This window comes from Pleurodeles waltl, chromosome 5 (genome assembly GCF_031143425.1).
Source record: "Pleurodeles waltl isolate 20211129_DDA chromosome 5, aPleWal1.hap1.20221129, whole genome shotgun sequence".
Classification (NCBI taxonomy): Eukaryota; Metazoa; Chordata; class Amphibia; order Caudata; family Salamandridae; genus Pleurodeles; species Pleurodeles waltl.
This window is the reverse complement of record NC_090444.1, coordinates 1023041136-1023059011: the sequence shown is the minus strand read 5'-3', so window position 1 is coordinate 1023059011 and position 17876 is coordinate 1023041136.

Here is a 17876-nt window from a genome sequence, read left to right as displayed (position 1 = left end):
GGAAAGCAAAACCGGAGAACATAAACACAAATAAATCCGCAATACAAGGTGCTTTTAAAAATCACTTAGAACGCAGTGGCTCAATTGTAATTCTAAATACTTGAAGGACGCATTAACAATTGAATAGAAGAAAGGAAAGCATTCTGAAAATAAGATTATAGGCAATACCAGTTAGATTCTTTAGTACCTTTTTCATTGAATGAATCCTTTGATTTGGGTTTTAGCTTTAAAAATAACCATTATGCACTTCTACAAAGAAGGTTACAAAGAATTAAAATAATGGACACGATGTAAAGACGAGCTTCGTCTTTAAAAACTGAGGATCTATGGAGCAGAAATGAATGTGATATGAAGTTGTGCAACATATGCCACTGGGTTTTGCATGACATGGATAAAGATAAGGCACCGTAGCAAGAGCTAATCAATTTTTCTGATGTTTTCAGCACTATCTGGAAATAGTGCGTTGAATTCAGTTGGCAAAACTATTTTTTGTTTCTTTTTGGCTTAATGTGAACTATATATTTTAGGAGGGGCTATGCTCGAAATATCTTAGCTAATGAAGTTCCAAATGGTGCCATTGGTATATGTACGTACACCTCTTACATGTTGTAATTCGCTTATATGGAATGTGGAATACCAAGGAGGCAAAAGCTACGACAAGCATGGAAAATAAGCCAGGAGAGAAAAGCCAAGGAAAAAGAGATATGGTTAATGAGAGGAAGACAAAAGAGAAGAAAAAAGGCAGACTGATTTGCATATAGCTGGGTCCAAACTGGGGTGACATGGTGAGCAAAAAAACAATGGATTAAACCCAGATGTGTGATTTGGGGTGAATGTTTGACAATGTTCAGCATTCTGTCCATCATCTTTGTGCATTGCTATAGATCTTAACACGATAAGGCAAGAATGAAGCCATTCTATATGTCTAGATACAGACACTAAGGCCCTCATTACAACATCGGCGGTAAATCCCGCATACTGCAGTGCAGAAGACCGCCAACACACCGCTGCGGCCGTGGAATTCCGACACAGCTATTACGACCCACAGCTCGGAATCCGCCAAAATCTAGACACCCACACAAGTCCGCCACACCAAAGGTCAGTGAGAAACTTGCGATAACAAAACCTCCACCGTCACGCCAACAGGAATACTCCCACACTATCACGACCCACGAATCCACACGGCGGTCTTTCAACCGCGGTATTCCATTGGTGGTACACACCGCCGCGCTCAAAATACACACACATTTACAAAACACAACCACATTGGACAATTCAAAATACACACACCTGATACACATACACACACCACTCCCACACACTCAATACAATATAAAAACACACCCACATTACCCACAAACCCTTACAACCTAAAATGTTTGAGAAGCAGAGAGACAGAAAAGCAAAGACCACACCAGCATACAGAGGCACACAACACCATCACTCATACACCTTCCACGCACAAAACACCTCACACCCCTAAACATCACCCCACATATCACAACACACACCACCTCACACAGCACCCACACCACCCCATGGCACCGCAAAGACACCCCAGGTTTTCTGAGGAGGAGCTCAGGGTCATGGTGGAGGAAATCATCCGGGTAGAGCCACAGCTATTCGGATCACAGGTGCAGCACACCTCCATAGCTAGGAAGATGGAGCTATGGTGCAGAATCGTGGACAGGGTCAACGCTGTGGGACAGTACCCAAGAACCAGGGATGACATCAGGAAGAGGTGGAACGACCTACGGGTGAAGGTGCGTTACATGGTCTCAAGACACCACATTGCGGTTCAGAGGACTGGCTGTGGACCCCCACCTCCTCCCCCACAACTAACAACATGGTATGAGCAGGTCTTGGCTATACTGCATCCTGAGGGCCTCGCTGGAGTAGCTGGAGGAATGGACTCTGGTAAGTCAAATCTTTCACTACTTCATCCCCCACCCTACCTGCATGCTATCACATACCCCCACCCTCGCCCTCACCCCCATCACTCCAACTCCTCACATATGTCCCACTAGCACAAACCACACATCCCAACACCAAGCCCTGTATGCAACAACAAAGCATGGCACCCATCACCAATGCATGTCCACTACACATACCCACACAGACCCCTAAACAATGATCACACATAAGAATGTTAGCACTGGGTTACAGGGTCACCCACCCATTGCACACCATGGTACACACAGATGCAATAATCATGCCTTTACACCCCTGCAGGACCCCATACCCAACCTCACCGGACAGGAGGTTCCAGACATGTCCACTCCCCCCACAGAAGAGGCCAACAGTGATGACAGCAGCTCTGTCCAACTGGATCTAGATGACCAGCCCGGCCCATCTGGGACCTCGGGATAGTCGGTTCCCCTCACACAGTCACAGGCCACCACAGAGCCTCCCCCCTCAGGGAACACCACCACAGCACCCACCCAGCGGGCCCATACCTCTGTCCCCAGGACACGTCAAGCAGCAGTGTGTCCACCACTACAGGGAACCCAGGTTAACCCACAACCCCAAGAACAGCAGGGACCTGGGGGCAGTGGCAGTGGGCACACGGTTCAGGGGACAGAGGCCCAGGAAAACAGGGGAACTGGGAGGTCTGCTGTGCGACAGGGGGAGGACAGGCCCAGGGAACCCACTCTCCACGAGGCCCTCTCCAACATAATGGGAGCATACCATCATTCCCGGGAGACGATGGCAACGGTACTGGCCAAGTTTCACGAGACCCAGCGGCTGCAGGAGGAACAGTATTTGGGGTTCAGGGAGGAACTCAAATTTATCAACACCACCCTGGGCACCATTGTAGGGGTGCTGAAGGACCTCGTGAACACCAGGAGGGACACTGAGGCACAACAATGGGCCCCTGACACTAGCCTGGACGATGAACTGCCCACCACCTCCACCGGTGCTAGTGGACAGGAGGCACTGCCACAGGACCACGACACCAGCACCCCACCCCCTGCAGATGGACAACCACCCCGCAAACGGTCCCTGAGATCCAGGACAAAGACAGAGAACAATGCCAAGACCCCCGCCAAGAAATGAGACCACCCTGAATGTCATCCTACTGTCCCACTTTGTCACCCTGTCCATCCTTAAACTGCCCTAGCCCCACTTCCTATGCCCCTTTGGACAATGCACCTGTGAGACAAATAGACTGGAGTCTGCCATGGACATTCCTCCACCATCACCCTTGACCAGTTTACAAACCCCTCCACTATTATGCACTTAAATAAACATCCTTGAATCACACAACAAGCTGGAGTCACTCTGTGCTTTCACTAATGTGTATTTGCAATAACTGAGGGAAATAGCAATGTCCATAGTATTGTCAACATACCTATGTCACACAGCTCTAGTCCATGAGGTAACATAGCAGAGGTCACACAGTGGGACCCACATCTGTGAAATTGAAAGGCAAAGTGACAAATCAGGGTCCATACACTGGGTGAAAGTGACAGACAGATGAAAGGTAGAACAATCATATCCGATGTAGGAGGCAGTATTTTCTTCTTACCTGTGTCTCACTGGAAGTATTGCTGGATCACTGTGTTTCTGCTGTCTATGTCCTCTTCTTCTGCCTCCTCTTCTTCACTGTCCACAGGCTCCACAGCTGCCACAAGGCCTCCTTCCGGACCATCCTCCTGCAGAAAAGGCACCTGTCATCGCAAAGCCAAGTTGTGCAGCATACAGCAGGCCACGATGATCTGGCACACCTTCTTTGGTGAGTAGTATAGGGAACCACCTGTCATATGGAGGCACCGGAACCTGGCCTTCAGGAGGCTGAAGGTTCTCTCGATAACCCTCCTAGTTCGCCCATGTGCCTCATTGTAGCGTTACTCTGCCCTTGTCCTGGGATTCCTCACTGGGGTCAGTAGCCATGAGAGGTTGGGGTAGCCATTCACCTGCAAATGTCGAGGGACAACTGTTAGACACACACTAACCCTTAGGCACAACCCCAGGCCCAGACAACTATTCACACTGTATAGGGTCCATGCCTCTGGAGTTGCCCCATCACATAAGGGATGCTGCTATTCCTCAAAATGTAAGCGTCATGCACTGAGCCAGGAAACTTGACGTTCACATGGGAGATGTACTGGTCTGCCAAACACACCATCTGCATGTTCATAGAATGGTAGCTCTTCCGGTTTCTGTACACCTGTTCACTCCTGCGGGGGGTACCAAGAACACATGTGTCCCATCAATGTCACCTATGATGTTGGGGATATGTCCCAGGGCATAGAAGTCACCTTTCACTGTAGGCAAATCCTCCACCTCAGGGAAAACGATATAGCTGCGCATGTGTTTCAGCAGGGCAGACAACACTCTAGACAACACGTTTGGGAACATAGGCTGGGACATCCCTGATGCTATGGCTACTGTAGTTTGAAAAGACCCACCTGCCAGGAAATGGAGTACTGACAGCACCTGCACTAGAGGGGGTATTCCTTTGGAAAGGCAGATAGCTGACATCAGGTCTGGCTCCAGCTGGGCACACAGTTCATGGATTGTGGCACAATCAGTCTGTAGGTGACTATTACATGACGCTCTTCCATTGTCGACAGGTCCACCAGCGGTCTGTACACCGGAGGATGCCGCCATCTCCTCACCTGCCCCAGCGGATGTGCTCTATGGATGAGAACAGCGATCAGAGGGTCAGCCAACACTGAGGTACAAACTTTCTTGCGCACATTAGTCAATCCGCGATGTGCCTGGCTCAGTGTGTATGCAAAGCCTACATATGTCTGACGCAGTTGAAATTAATGCCATGTGGCCCCCTGAAATGGCGGCTGCCTGACCTGTAATGTGGGACAAGGGGATATGAGGTAACTGCGCTGGCGTTGTACCCAATCGCGGTAGGCGGTCAAAGACCGCAGCGCAATCCTGCATTGGTTAACATTGGACCCTATGGGTCCCAGGAGCCAATGACGATGTACGCCGGCGGTGACGGTACGCACCGCCGCGGACGTGACTGCCATTTTCTGTCTGTTCACTCACTTGATACCTGATCTTCGACAGGAGAGGACCTACACTGCAAGTGCTGCTGTGACCTCAGTCTGGAAGGGACGATGGCTCAAGTGTCTGGGGAAAAGGCCCCTGCTTTCACTTCGGAGGAGTTGGAGAAACTTGTGGATGGGGTCCTACACCAGTACATGCTACTCTACGGTCCTCCAGACAAACAATTGAGTACACTGTGAGCATGCTGTACGGGCAATGCCTGTTTGGAGTGGTGTGGATGGGAGATAGGGTGGGGGGATGAGGAGTGCATGATACGACGGTGAGTGTATGTGCATCAGGGCAAGGGTGGGAACGAGGGCCAATGACTGTGATGGGCCGGACGGTTAATGTCTTCCCTTTTCCCCTGTACTATTCCTCTAGGTCAGCGCCCACCAGAAGAAGAATATTTGGCGTGCCATCACCAAGGACGTCCGGGCCCTGGAGGTCCACCACAGACGGAGCACCCACTACCGAAAAAATGGGAGGACATTCGCCGCTGGGGCAAGAAGATGGTGGAGGCACAGCTGGGGATGGCCTCCCAATGTGGGAGGGGTGCCCGTCGCACCATGACCCCCCTGATGTTCCAGATCCTGGTGTTGACGTATCCGGAGTTGGATGGGCGCTTGAGGGCATCACAGCAGCCACATGGGGGTGAGTACAGTCACATTCAGCTGACTCTGCGCGCATTGGAGGTGTCTGGGTGGGGGAGGTGGGCTGTGGGTTCCCCTAGGCTAGGGCGAGCCTTGTAGGAAAGGACCCTTTATGAGGCAGGCCAAGTGGCACCCCAACCCCACCAGCAGTAAGAGCCATCTACACCCAGTCAGGCTACTGTGACTTCCATGTGGGCAGCAATCGGCCATAGGCCATGTACCCCATGTCCCTGTGAGCAATTAGGGAACTCAAAGTGCATGGCGTAGTGCAGATGGCTGCTGTGTCTGTAGTGTCCGCCAACGGTAGCGGTATTGCATCACTGAACATGTCTTTCTTCTTTCTTTTCCCCCCTTTTTGTGGTCTCCATGTTCTTGTGTGCATTAGCATCATCAGGCGGAGGAGATGTGCCACCGGAGCAGGAGGGAGCTGAATCCCACATGGCCCTGGAGGACGAGACTACGGAGTCAGAATTCACCAGTGGGACGGAGGGCGAGGAGAGCCCCAAGGTGGGGACTGGAGCAGAGACCAGCGACACCGACTCCTCCTCTGATGGGAGCTCCCTTGCGGTGGCCAGCCCCTCTGTGCCCCCCGCATCTACAGGTACAACCGCCACCCTCCCTACCAGCACCGCCCTCCCAGCAGCCCCTCAGCGTGTGCCCCATGGCCGCCCACCCAGGAGGGTGGGCATCTCCTTCAACCCAGGCACCTCAGCCCCTGCCCCAGTCAGCCCTGCTGCCCTCAGTGAGGGGGCCATTGACCTCCTCAGAACCCTCACTGTTGGGCAGTCTACCATTCTGAATGCCATCCAGGGTGTAGAGAGGCAGTTGCAACAGACAAATGCATACCTGGAGGGCATTCATTCTGGCTAGGCAGCCCAACAGTGAGCTTTTCAGTCTCTGGCCTCAGCACTGATGGCAGCCATTGTCCCTCTGTCCAACCTCCCCCCTCCAACTTCCTCCACCCAGACCCAATCCCCTGTACCTCAGCCTATCCCAAGCACACCATCAGACCAGAATGCACACACCTCAAAACACAAGGGTAGCTCTGGCAAACATATGCACCACACATCCCACAGGCACTCACACAAGCATCATACCCATGCAGACATACCAACATCCACTGCCTCCACTTTGTCCCCCTCCTCCACGTGTCCATCCTCCCTACTTGTCACGTCTCCACTCACACCTGCATGCACTACATCTTCAGCCACTACCTCCATCACCAGCATGCCCATCACCACACACTGTTCACGTGCACTCACCACCCCCACCACCATTCACACATCCCCTGTGCCCTCTCCCAGTGTGTCTGTGAGCCCTCTTCCCAAACTACACAAACGCAGCCACACACCCACCCAACAGCCATCCACCTCACAACAGCCTCCAGCCCATGCACCTTCACCCAAAGTGTGCAAACGAACACCTCCTACAACCACTACCTCTTCCTCCACTCCCAAACCCCCTCCATCTACCTGTTCCAGTGTGTCGAAAAAACCTTTCCTGTCAAACCTTGACCTGTTCCCTTCACCTCCCCCACCCCTTCCGTCTCCTACGGCCCGCCTTTCCAGTTCCCAACCCAGCACCTCAGCCACCACATCACCGGCCACAGTGGTGCCAGTAATAACCGGCTTCTGGAGTGTGCCAAGCAGCAGGTCTGCCAGTGGAGGCCAAGGACATTGCCCCACCTCCCAAGTAGAAGAAGTTGCCCACATCCCGGAGGGAGAAGGCCAAAACACCTGCCACCAAGGGCTCTGCAAAGCCAACAGTTGGGGGTGGCAAGACAGCTGCGCCACCATCCAAGGTGGGGAAGGGCCTGAGAAGGAAAGGCAAGTCGCCGTCAACCTGCATAGTGGACAAGACCGCCACAGCCACTAGCACCGCCACTCAGGACACCGCCGCCAGCACCGAGGTCAGTCAGGCCGCCACCAGCACCGCCGCCAGCACCGAGGTCAGTCAGGCCTCCACCTGCACCGCCACTCAGGACACCGCTGCCAGCAACGAGGTTAGTCAGGCCGCCACCAGCACTGCCCCTCAGGACAGCGCCGCCAGCAGCAACCTCAGTCAGGCTGCCACCAGCACCGCCGCTCAGGACACCGCCGCCAGCACCGAGGTCAGTCAGGCCACCACCAGCACCGCCACTCACGACACCGCCGCCAGCAGCAACCTCTGTCAGGCCGCCACCAGCACCACCGCTCAGGACACCGCCGCCAGCAGCAACCTCAGTCAGGCCACCACCAGCACCGCCACTCAGGACATCGTACCAGTGGAGAATCACAACCACTACCCCAGTCCTTGGCAGGATGAAGCACTCTGGGCACTAAGCCCCCTCCAGAACCAGTGAAGAGATACATCCACTATCTCAGTCCTTGGCAGGATAAAGCAATCTGGGCACTAAGCCCCTCCAGAACCAGTGGAGAGATACATCCACTACCTCAGTCCTTGGCAGGATTAAGCAATCTGGGCACTAAGCCTCCTCCAGAACCAGTGGAGAGATACATCTGCTACCTCTGTCCTTGGCAGGATGAAGCACTCTGGGCACTAAGACCCATCCAGAACCAGAGGAGAAAGGCATCCACTTGAGAGACTGTGGCTTTGCCCTCCCCAGGATGAAGCAGTGGGCAAACCACCCACTGTAAAGACTTGTGAGACTGTGGCTTTGCATTCCCCAGGATAGAGTAGTGGGCAAACCACTCACTGTAAAGACTAGTGAGACTGTGGCTTTGCACTCCCCAGGATACATCAATGGGCATGGAGCCCCCTCGTGGAGCTGGCGTCGTGCACTCATCCGGCTGAGGTGCCCCCTCTTCCCTTCCCCCTGAGGTGCCTGTCTTATTTAGATCTGATGCCCCTGCAGTGTTCTCTCCGTTTGGATCGGGTATCTTATGTGGGCCTCGCCCATGCTTTTTGGGCCCAGTGGTCCACGGACTGTATGGTGCAGTTCATGGACTTGAAAGTTTGGTGTACATATTTGTTAATAGTGTATATTTATTCTTGACTAATGGATTTTTATTGATTACATTCGTTCAACTCATTTCCTTTTGTCCTTGCGTTCTTCCAGGGGCTGTCGGGGGATGTAAATGTATTTGTGTGTGTGTTGTTGAGGGTGGGGGTGGGGGTGTTGCTTGTTGCATGTGTGTGTCACTCTCTTTTCCCTCCCCCTCACCTGTGTCGTAGGTGCAGTACTCACCTTGGTCGTCTCCGCCATCGGTTGTGCTCCTGGTAGAGGTGCAGGAAGACAATTGCAGGGAGTATCTGGAGTTCTGGCTACATGGCGTCCTGGTTCCTCGTGGGGTGTGTAGAGGTGAGCGTTTTCCCTTCCAAGTCCTGTTTCCACCGTGTTTTAGTTCACGTTGAATCTGCCTCAGAAAAGGTGGCGGATTGGTGTGTCATAATGGTGTGGGCGGTACATTGTCTGTTGGCGGTGACCGCCATGCTGTTTGTTTGTACCATGGTCGTGATTAAATTTTTTTTACCACCGGCCTGTTGGCGGTCTTACCGCCACTTTAACACCAACCGCCAGGGTTGTAATGAGGGCCTATATGTCGCAGTAATACCTCATGTGCTCAATTTCAGCAAAAAATGCCCAACTATAGCCTCAATGCCAAGATACAGCCATCACATATCCTTGAACAATAACCGTATATCCTAGCACAGCAATTAGATGTTGAGAAACAGCCTTATAGCCAGATATAGTTTCTGAATGTCAGGTACACCTTTAACTGACCAGGCACATTTCCAAATTGCCTGCAAAAGTAACATATGCTAATGGTATGAAACGTTTACCCCACTGCCTTTACCCTTAATGGCCTTTAACCTGCAGGTAAATACCCTGCTGGTAAGTGACTTTAGTGGGTTTTTAACTTTATCCTTTAGGGTTGCCACCTGGCCAGTTTTCTACCTGCACAACTCGTATTTTTATTCAGCAGTCACAAAAATTAGCAAAATCATCTAAAGCTGGTATTTTTACCCCTTATCTGTACATATTTTAAACAGCAAATATAAATAGAAACCACTTTAAAATGTGTTCTAGAGGTGCATTGATGATCAGTGATAAATACTTGAAGGGTAGAAAGGCAGAAAAGTCATGTTATAAATAGATTTGATTTTGATTAAAGTCCTGTTCAATATCATGGGCCTGATTCTAACTTTGGAGGACGGTGTTAAACCGTCCCAAAAGTGGCGGATATACCACCTACCGTATTACGAGTTCCATAGGATATAATGGACTCGTAATACGGTAGGTGGTATATCCGCCACTTTTGGGACGGTTTAACACCGTCCTCCAAAGTTAGAATCAGGCCCCATGTCCGGCCCCTCTCAGACTCTTAAAACAATTGAAGGGTATTTTTCTCTTGGAATGGTGGCAATCCAATTACCCTCTTTCCTTTCCCATGTGGTACTTTACTCTTCAGGTAAGTATGTTTTAAGTAACTATGGGCCAGATGTATCAATCAATTTTGCTTTCGCAAATGGTGCGCATCGCAAAATTCGACCATTTGCACATGCAAAAATGCCTTTCAAGATTTATGAAAGGCATTCACAGTGCAATTTCAAGGAATCGCTAAAATCGCTATTCCCTGAAATTGCGACTCCATTTAGGGAATCGCAAATTGCGATTCTCTTAATAGGAAATCGCAAATAGGGAATTCCTATTTGCGATTTCCCAAAGCTCATGTATCATGCATTTCCTAAATGCCAATTGGGCATTTAGGAAATGCAATTACCACCAAATCCAATTTGATGGTAAGCATGTGCAATTTTAAAAAATGCATTATAAATGCATTTTAAAAAATGACATGTAGCACACACATGCCCCTAGGGCATGTGTGCACTTCACATGTCCACAAATATTTTTTTGCGTGCATCAAAGGGGACCTTAGGCCCCCAGCACCCTGGGGTTTGCATTACCTAATTTGCAAATTGTTGTAGGTAATGCAAAACCATTCTCACCTGTTGGCCTACAGGCCCATAGGGATGAATGAAGTCCCATTCCCTAATTGCAGTTCGGTAATAGCGATTGCAATTTTTAAGAAATCGCTATTACCGAATCGTAATTTTCATACATCCCATTTTGTATTTCTTAAAGAGCAATTTCTTAAAAATCGATATTTAAGAAATGCAAACCAGGTGCTTGATACATCTGGCCCCAAGTTTTATAGATAACATAATTGTAATGTTATTAAAAAAAAGTTAAGGTGAGAGTAAAGTACTAGGGTAAGGGTGATTTTAGGGTTAAGAGATGGGTAGAGATAAAGGAGGTAAGTGTGCATTTGTTGATTTAAGGGTGGGTACATTTAAAGGGGGTAAGGTTGATTTTAGAGTTAAAGGGTGGGTAGAAGTAAAGGGAGGTAAGGGTGAATTTTGGTTTAAGACTTGGGTAGATGTATAGGGGGTAAGATTGAATTTAGGGTTTGGGAATGGGTATATGTTTTTAGAGGTAAGGCTAATTTTAGTGTTGAGGGGTGGGTAGAGGTAAAGAGGGAAAGGGTTATGAGGGTTCGGGCAGCTAGAGGTAAAGGGAGCTAAGGGGATTAACAAAAAGGCGAGATGGGGACTTCCCTAGAACAGAGCAAAAGAAGAGGTGGAGAGGGTGCATGAGGTCACCCCCAGGAAAAAACAAAAAAACACACACAAGGTCGTATGACCTTTTTAGATCAGCCACGGATGGAGAATTATCATAGACGGTGTTCTTACCCCAGAATTTCACTAAAACAGTCTTGGAGCATCTTGAGCTTATGCAGATTCTCAGAGCTAAATCCCTCAAACCTAACAAATCCCTACTTTTAGAGTTTGAGCTTATGCTCGGTTCAGTTTCACCTGCAAAAGCAGGAACATCTTAAGGATTTTGGGGGCCCTGTGCCAAACGCAATTTGAAGGCCCCTGTTCAGAATAGCTTTGAATTTATGATCAAGTTTCAGCTCTTCCATGTCCTATTTTAGCAGGTCACCAACAGTGCACAAACACACTTTTGCAAATCATAAATATGTTTACATCCAATATTCAAGGAGAGCGATGCAGGTTTTCAATACTACAATATAACACAAGCTCACTAATATTATAGCATATAATCTTTATCACCCCTTCCCATTTCTCATACGTGAGGTCCTCTTTTGATCTAAAAGAAACTGTTTATGGATTTTGCATGATGTGAAAAAACAAACATTTGTCTGCCCAATGCTTTTAATAGATTCCCATACATCAGCCATATTAAAATTATTTAAGGAAAATAGTATTTAAAATACTCTGTTTAAGAATTAATTAAGGTCAGCAGGACAAGACATTGCAGAAAAGAGCTTGCTCTATTAGAGGGCCTCCTGAAAGGTTGGGGCCCTGGGCCAGGGCCGACTTTGACCATACGTAAAAAAGTCCCTGGGCAAAAGTGTTTAATGCTGTAGCTTTGGCACAGATAATTACATCCAGACTACCACTTATTTGTGCAAGGCATCCATAAAAGTAATAGAGATCAAGGCATCTTCATCAACATTAATGTTGCGTTTGATAAATAAGCCTGCTTTTCTTCTGCTATGAAGTATCCAATGAATAAGAAAATGAATTGAAGGGAGTTAAAGGGAAATCATGATTTGGTACCAATCTTGGTACCATTACTATCAGACATAAGTCCTGTAGCTATTCTGACTGCTGCATCAGATGTTTTTCTGGTACCAGCAATGTTCTGAATCTTTCTTAAACATCCTTTCAGAATCTTCACACATTGCTGACTCTGAAAAGCAGTTTTATGAGTTATGCTACTTTTCTGTAGGACCAAGACAATTGTTTGCCATCCGGGAGAAAGATACCTGATGTCCATCTCTTCAGTTCTTCTGATGATTTGAGTTCTACTGACTCACCATTTGGGTAGTTGTCATTTCTATAAAAGACTCTCATCCTGCCTCCAGTGACAGGCAGTTTTTGCTGTCTTTAGGACAAATGTGCATGTTCAAAGCTTAATTTACTTATACACAAATAATTGGCTCAACAGCTCCCTTGCTGCTTCCTGAAAGATTTTCAACTCTAAAGGATGTTCTTCCTACAATGTAAGTTTGTGTATTGCTTGCTCCTGGATGAACCATTAGAGAGCATATTCTCACCTGTCTCTTGATGCACCTTTCAGTTGGTTGTTCCTCTGTTGCTTTTAGGTGGACCAGTGGATAATATTCTGTTGTTCCTATGAAACTATTTGATTCCAGGGTGCTGCTTTTATCTTGCTCTTGGGTGGACTTTGAAGAGACCATCTGAATTTGACCTTAGTATTGGCTTTCATTGACTTGCTCCTTTTTTACTCATTGATGGATCTCATAGAACATATTCCCTTTTGTGTTACAAACCTGAATTTCCAGGATTGATTGCAGTTCTTTAATCATGATCAAGTTTATTCAAATCAATTAATCATATAAACTGTAAAATACATATACAACCGTTTCACAAATTGTCCTTAAATACACACTTATAATGCTGTCATGTTAAACATTTGAATGGAAATCATTTGTAAAATACTATTTTCCCCATCCATATCTTTCCAAACAAGGTTTCAAAATGTGATTTTATACATACATGTCAAGATCATTTGAAAAATGCTGGTTATCTGCCAACAAAGTAAAAAATCTAGAGTCATGTGTGAATGTTATTTAGTAAAGCTATTGACAAAGCTGTGATTATAACACAGCCGCTGAGCACTATTGGGAGACCACAGAATAATGAGGTTCCCACACCTCTACTGAGCCCCAGGGGCGAGGTCTTTGAGGCAGATTGTAATGGGATTAAGAACTGCACATTTACAAATCAAGAATATTCAATTTCTGTTTGATTAGAGTTGATAATGAGAATTTAGGTTCTGTTTCAAAATGTCTATTAAATCACTAGCTCATCATTTTCAATATTAGGAAATCATCATTCTCAATCAAAATTACAGAATACCACATATAGATTGTCCCATAAAATGTAATCTTTAATCAAATTTATTTTCCAAGGAAAAAATTAAAGTTCAATAGAACCCATGAAGAACTCTGGTCTCAGATGTGAAAACATATAATTTTCTGATAGAGCACCTTATAGGAATGAGACCTGGAATTTCAGTAGAATTTGTCAGTAATAAGTTCAGGCAAAATAAAGTTGATCTCAGAATGAATCCAAGACACATCAGCAAAGAGAATAAGACAGAATGTGCTCCCAGAAGCCTCTCTGCAGTCTGTAACTGCTGTCTATCAAAAGTAAAAGTCTCTCCCTGTCTACTCTGAAAACACGCATTTATAACATCGTATACTGCAACAAATGATAAAACTTGAATGTATATTCTTCAGCTCTGTCCAATGAGAGCTTGATGTCTTCAAGTGAACAGGACAGCTTCCATCGAAATGGCAAGTTTTAACATAGAACATTCTAAAGGCACAATACATTTACCTATTATCTCAAGTAGAGGGAAACATGTTGGTTTCTTCTCATCAAGGCCATTATTTATACTTTTTTAGCGCAGCATTTGTGTAATTTTTGTATTCAAAAGCAGCGCAAACTTAAAAAATACAATTGTTTTTTGTATGTTTGCGCCGATTTTGCATCACAAAACGATACAAATGCGGCGCTAAAAAGGTATAAAGATGGGCTGAGCTGTTGTCCAAAGGGAAAAAGAGTCAATGTATTTACAATACACATTATAGATGATTTCACTTCGGGTCACAAACACTTCTGAAAAGCCTACACATAAAGAAACAGTTTAGGGTACTGCAGCAATTCTTCTCCTAGGTTAAATGGGCAGAGAACAAAGCTTTAACACTTTCTCTATTTATTTACTTGTTACTATAGAGCATTAGCATCATGAAATATTATACTCATGACCATGACACAGATCAAAACTAGCAAGAGGAAAGAAAGAAGAAAAGAAAAACTAAGAGGAAAGAAAGAAGAAAATAAAAGAATTAATGAATTTGTCTTTGTCAGCAGTTCAGCCAAGTACATGTCGTCATTCAAGTTTCAATTGCAAAGTCACGTTTAAATGCAATGTTTAGTTACGGCCTACAAAACCAGTTAGTTCAGGTTAATAATATAATGATTTCATTCGTATAAAACACTCTCAATCACTATGTATTCCAAAAAGTTAACATAAGCATAAATATGTGTGCTTTAAGACTAATTGGAACACAATGCAAAGTCCTCTTGTGGACCACAGATTATGAACTCCAACCTGCATGGAAGGAACATTCAGACTTTAATCAACATGTTGGATATTTTACTATTTCAAAAAAACTATTTTTCGTTCATCAAATGTTGCCAGATTTTCACTTTTAGACAGTAACAAAAATGTGAGCAACACCATGAAAGACAAACAAAATGTGCATGTATCAATCACTTTTATAAACTTTAAACAGCGTAAATATAATGATTTCAAGAGTTGGTCACGAAAAAAATACTAGTACATTCCTGACTTTTGAAATCCAACATAAACAAAACATAAAGATACATTTTTTAGGGAGTTATACATTAAGGGATTTAGACAACATAGGAGAGGAGCTTAGAATCTAAAAGATTTATTTACTGCAAGGAACAAATTGCAGAACTACTCAGTTGTCTATCAATAATTAACACTGGCGCTACTGTCAATTAAAGTCAGCAGACTGAGGGGCAGATTTATGGAAAGTGGCGCTGCACTGAGTGCAGTGCCACTTTCCCAGCACCCCTTAGCATCCCCCTACCACCACCATGTGTGTGCCGTATTTAGAATACGGCGCACCATGGCGCAGGGTAGGGGACAATAGCGCCATTTCTCATGATGCTATTGATGTACTCTGCAGGATTAGCACCACAATATTGGCGCTACTCCTGCAGAGTACATAGGGCCCCATTCTAAAGAATGGAAGCCCCCTTTTAACGCCTGCTCTTGAGCTGGTGTTAAAAGTGCTGAAAAAATGGTGCAAGGAAACCTCATAGATTTCCTTAGACCATTTTTCCAGCTCCCCTAATGGGGAGGCTTCAGCTTCTTGCAAAATTCATGAAGCGAGGAGAAAGCCCTGATGTATTGGGTAAGGTTGTTCCATGCTTTGACTGCTATGAAGGAGAATTAATGACCTCCAGTTCTGCTTCTGTGAATGCGGTGTGTGTGCGAGATTGATGCTGAGTGCAGTTGTCTGGTGGGTTGCTGAAAGTGTGGGTGGTGATTGAGGTATGTGGGTCCCATGATGTGCAGTGCATTGAATAAGTGGGTGAGAGGTTTAAATTGGTAATGCTTCTGGATGGGCAACCATTGGTCCTCTCTGGCATGAGGTGTGATGTGGGTATGGCGTGGGAGGTCGAGGATGACTTTGTAGGCTGCGTTCTGGATGATCTGAAGTACTGTAGAGAAAATGGATTCCTATGTAGAGTGTGTTGCCATAGTCCAGTCTGCTCATGGTGAGGGCTTTAATAATGGTGCATCTAGAGTTCAGGGAGAGGAGCTTGAAGATCTTCCACTGCATTGATAGAATATGGAAGCAGGAGGAGGTGACGGCACTGACCTGTGATGCCATGATGAGGTTATTGTCCAGGGTAAGTCCTAGGTCTCTGGCCTGGTCCGCAGGTGTTGGTGGGGGACCTAGCTCAGTAGGTCACCAGGAGGAGTCCCGGGAGCTTGTTCCTGATAATCAGCACTACTGTTTTATCAATGTTGACCTTCAGGCAGTTCTTTCTCATCCAGTTTGCTAGTCAGACAGTTTGTGAAGTTGAGCTACAAGTAGTTGGCATAGGGGATAATACTTATTCAGTGTGACTTGATGGTTTTGGTAAGTGGTGTCATGTGAATTTTGATATGTGTCAGGGTGAGAGAGGATCCTTACAGAACTCCACAGATGAGCTCCCTAGCTCCTAGGTGTAGGATGGGAATCATACTTGTTGGGTCTTTTTGTGAGGCATGCTGTTATCCACTTGAGTGCTGGTCCTTGTATACATGTGTCATGAAGATTATTGATGAGTGTGTAGTGGGGAAACCATGTTGAAAGATGCAGAGAGGTGAAGGAGGAGGAGTGCTGTGGTTTCTCCGTGGTCCAGGATGGTCCAGATGTCAGCTGTGGCTGCGATGAGGGCTGTTTCGGTGCTGTAGTTGCTGTGGAAACTTGACTGTTTGCTGTCCAGCAGTTAGTGGAGTTTGAGGTGGTTGGAGAGTTGCTTGTTGACCGCCTTCTCCAAGACTTTGGTTGGGAATGGTAGCAGCAAGATGGGCCAGTAGTTGCTGAGTTCACTTGGGTCGGGTGATGGTTTCTTGAGAAGGGCGTTGGCTGCAGTGTGTTTCTAGCATTCTGGAAAGGTTGTGATTGAGATGGAGGTGTTGGCGATGGTTGTGAGTACATGTCTGATCGTGGTCAGTCACCCCTTGTTTGTAGATGAACTGGGGGCATGGGTCTGTAGGGGCCCAGGAGTGAACTGTTTCCATGACAGAGGCTGTCATCACTGGTGATTTAGGTCTGGTCAGTCAGGTGCTTTTCCTTGGTGGTGGTGATCAGCTGGTCAATTAGGTCTGCTGGGTTGGGCTGGGGATCAAAGTTGGCGTAGATCTTCAGAATTTTGCTGTGGAAGAAGTTGGAGAGCTTGTTGCAGAGTTTTTAAGTGGGGTGATGGTGTTGGCTCTGGTTCTCTATTTTCTCATTAATTGCTTGCAGTGGCATTTGTATTCCTTGAGGTCATCGGTGCAACAGGTGGCTTGCTTGTTGGTACTCCTTTGTTTGGTGTTTTTGGTGGGTGCAAGGGTGTTGGCGCAGTCACTGTTTAGGTTGTTGGTGGTGATGGTTGGTAGGTATTAAGGGTGCTGAGCAAGTCACATTCCATCACTTTGCTCCATCTTCATCTGGGTGCACTGGGTCTTTCCAGTGGGGTGGCCTTCAGCAAGGTGATGTGAAAGTGAATGATGGAGTAGTCTGTCTATGTCAACTGGCTGAATTTGATCTTGTCGCTAGAGGTGAAGATGGGATCTAAAATATGTCCAGCATGGTGCGGAGGTCCATGGATTAGCTGGGTGAGTCCAATGGACTCCAGACTTGCTAGTAGGTTAGTAGAGTTGGGGTCAGTGGTGTCTTCCAGGTGGAAGTTGAGGACCCCTGGAAGTATGAAGTCCTTGGAGCTGACAGAGAGTGGGGGATGAGATTGGTGATGAACTTACTGAAGTTGGTCCGTAGTATGGGAGGTTGGTATGTGAGGATTTCTTTGATTGAGGTTCTTTAATTTGTTTGTAGTTTGATGTGCATGTTTTCAGAGTGAGCG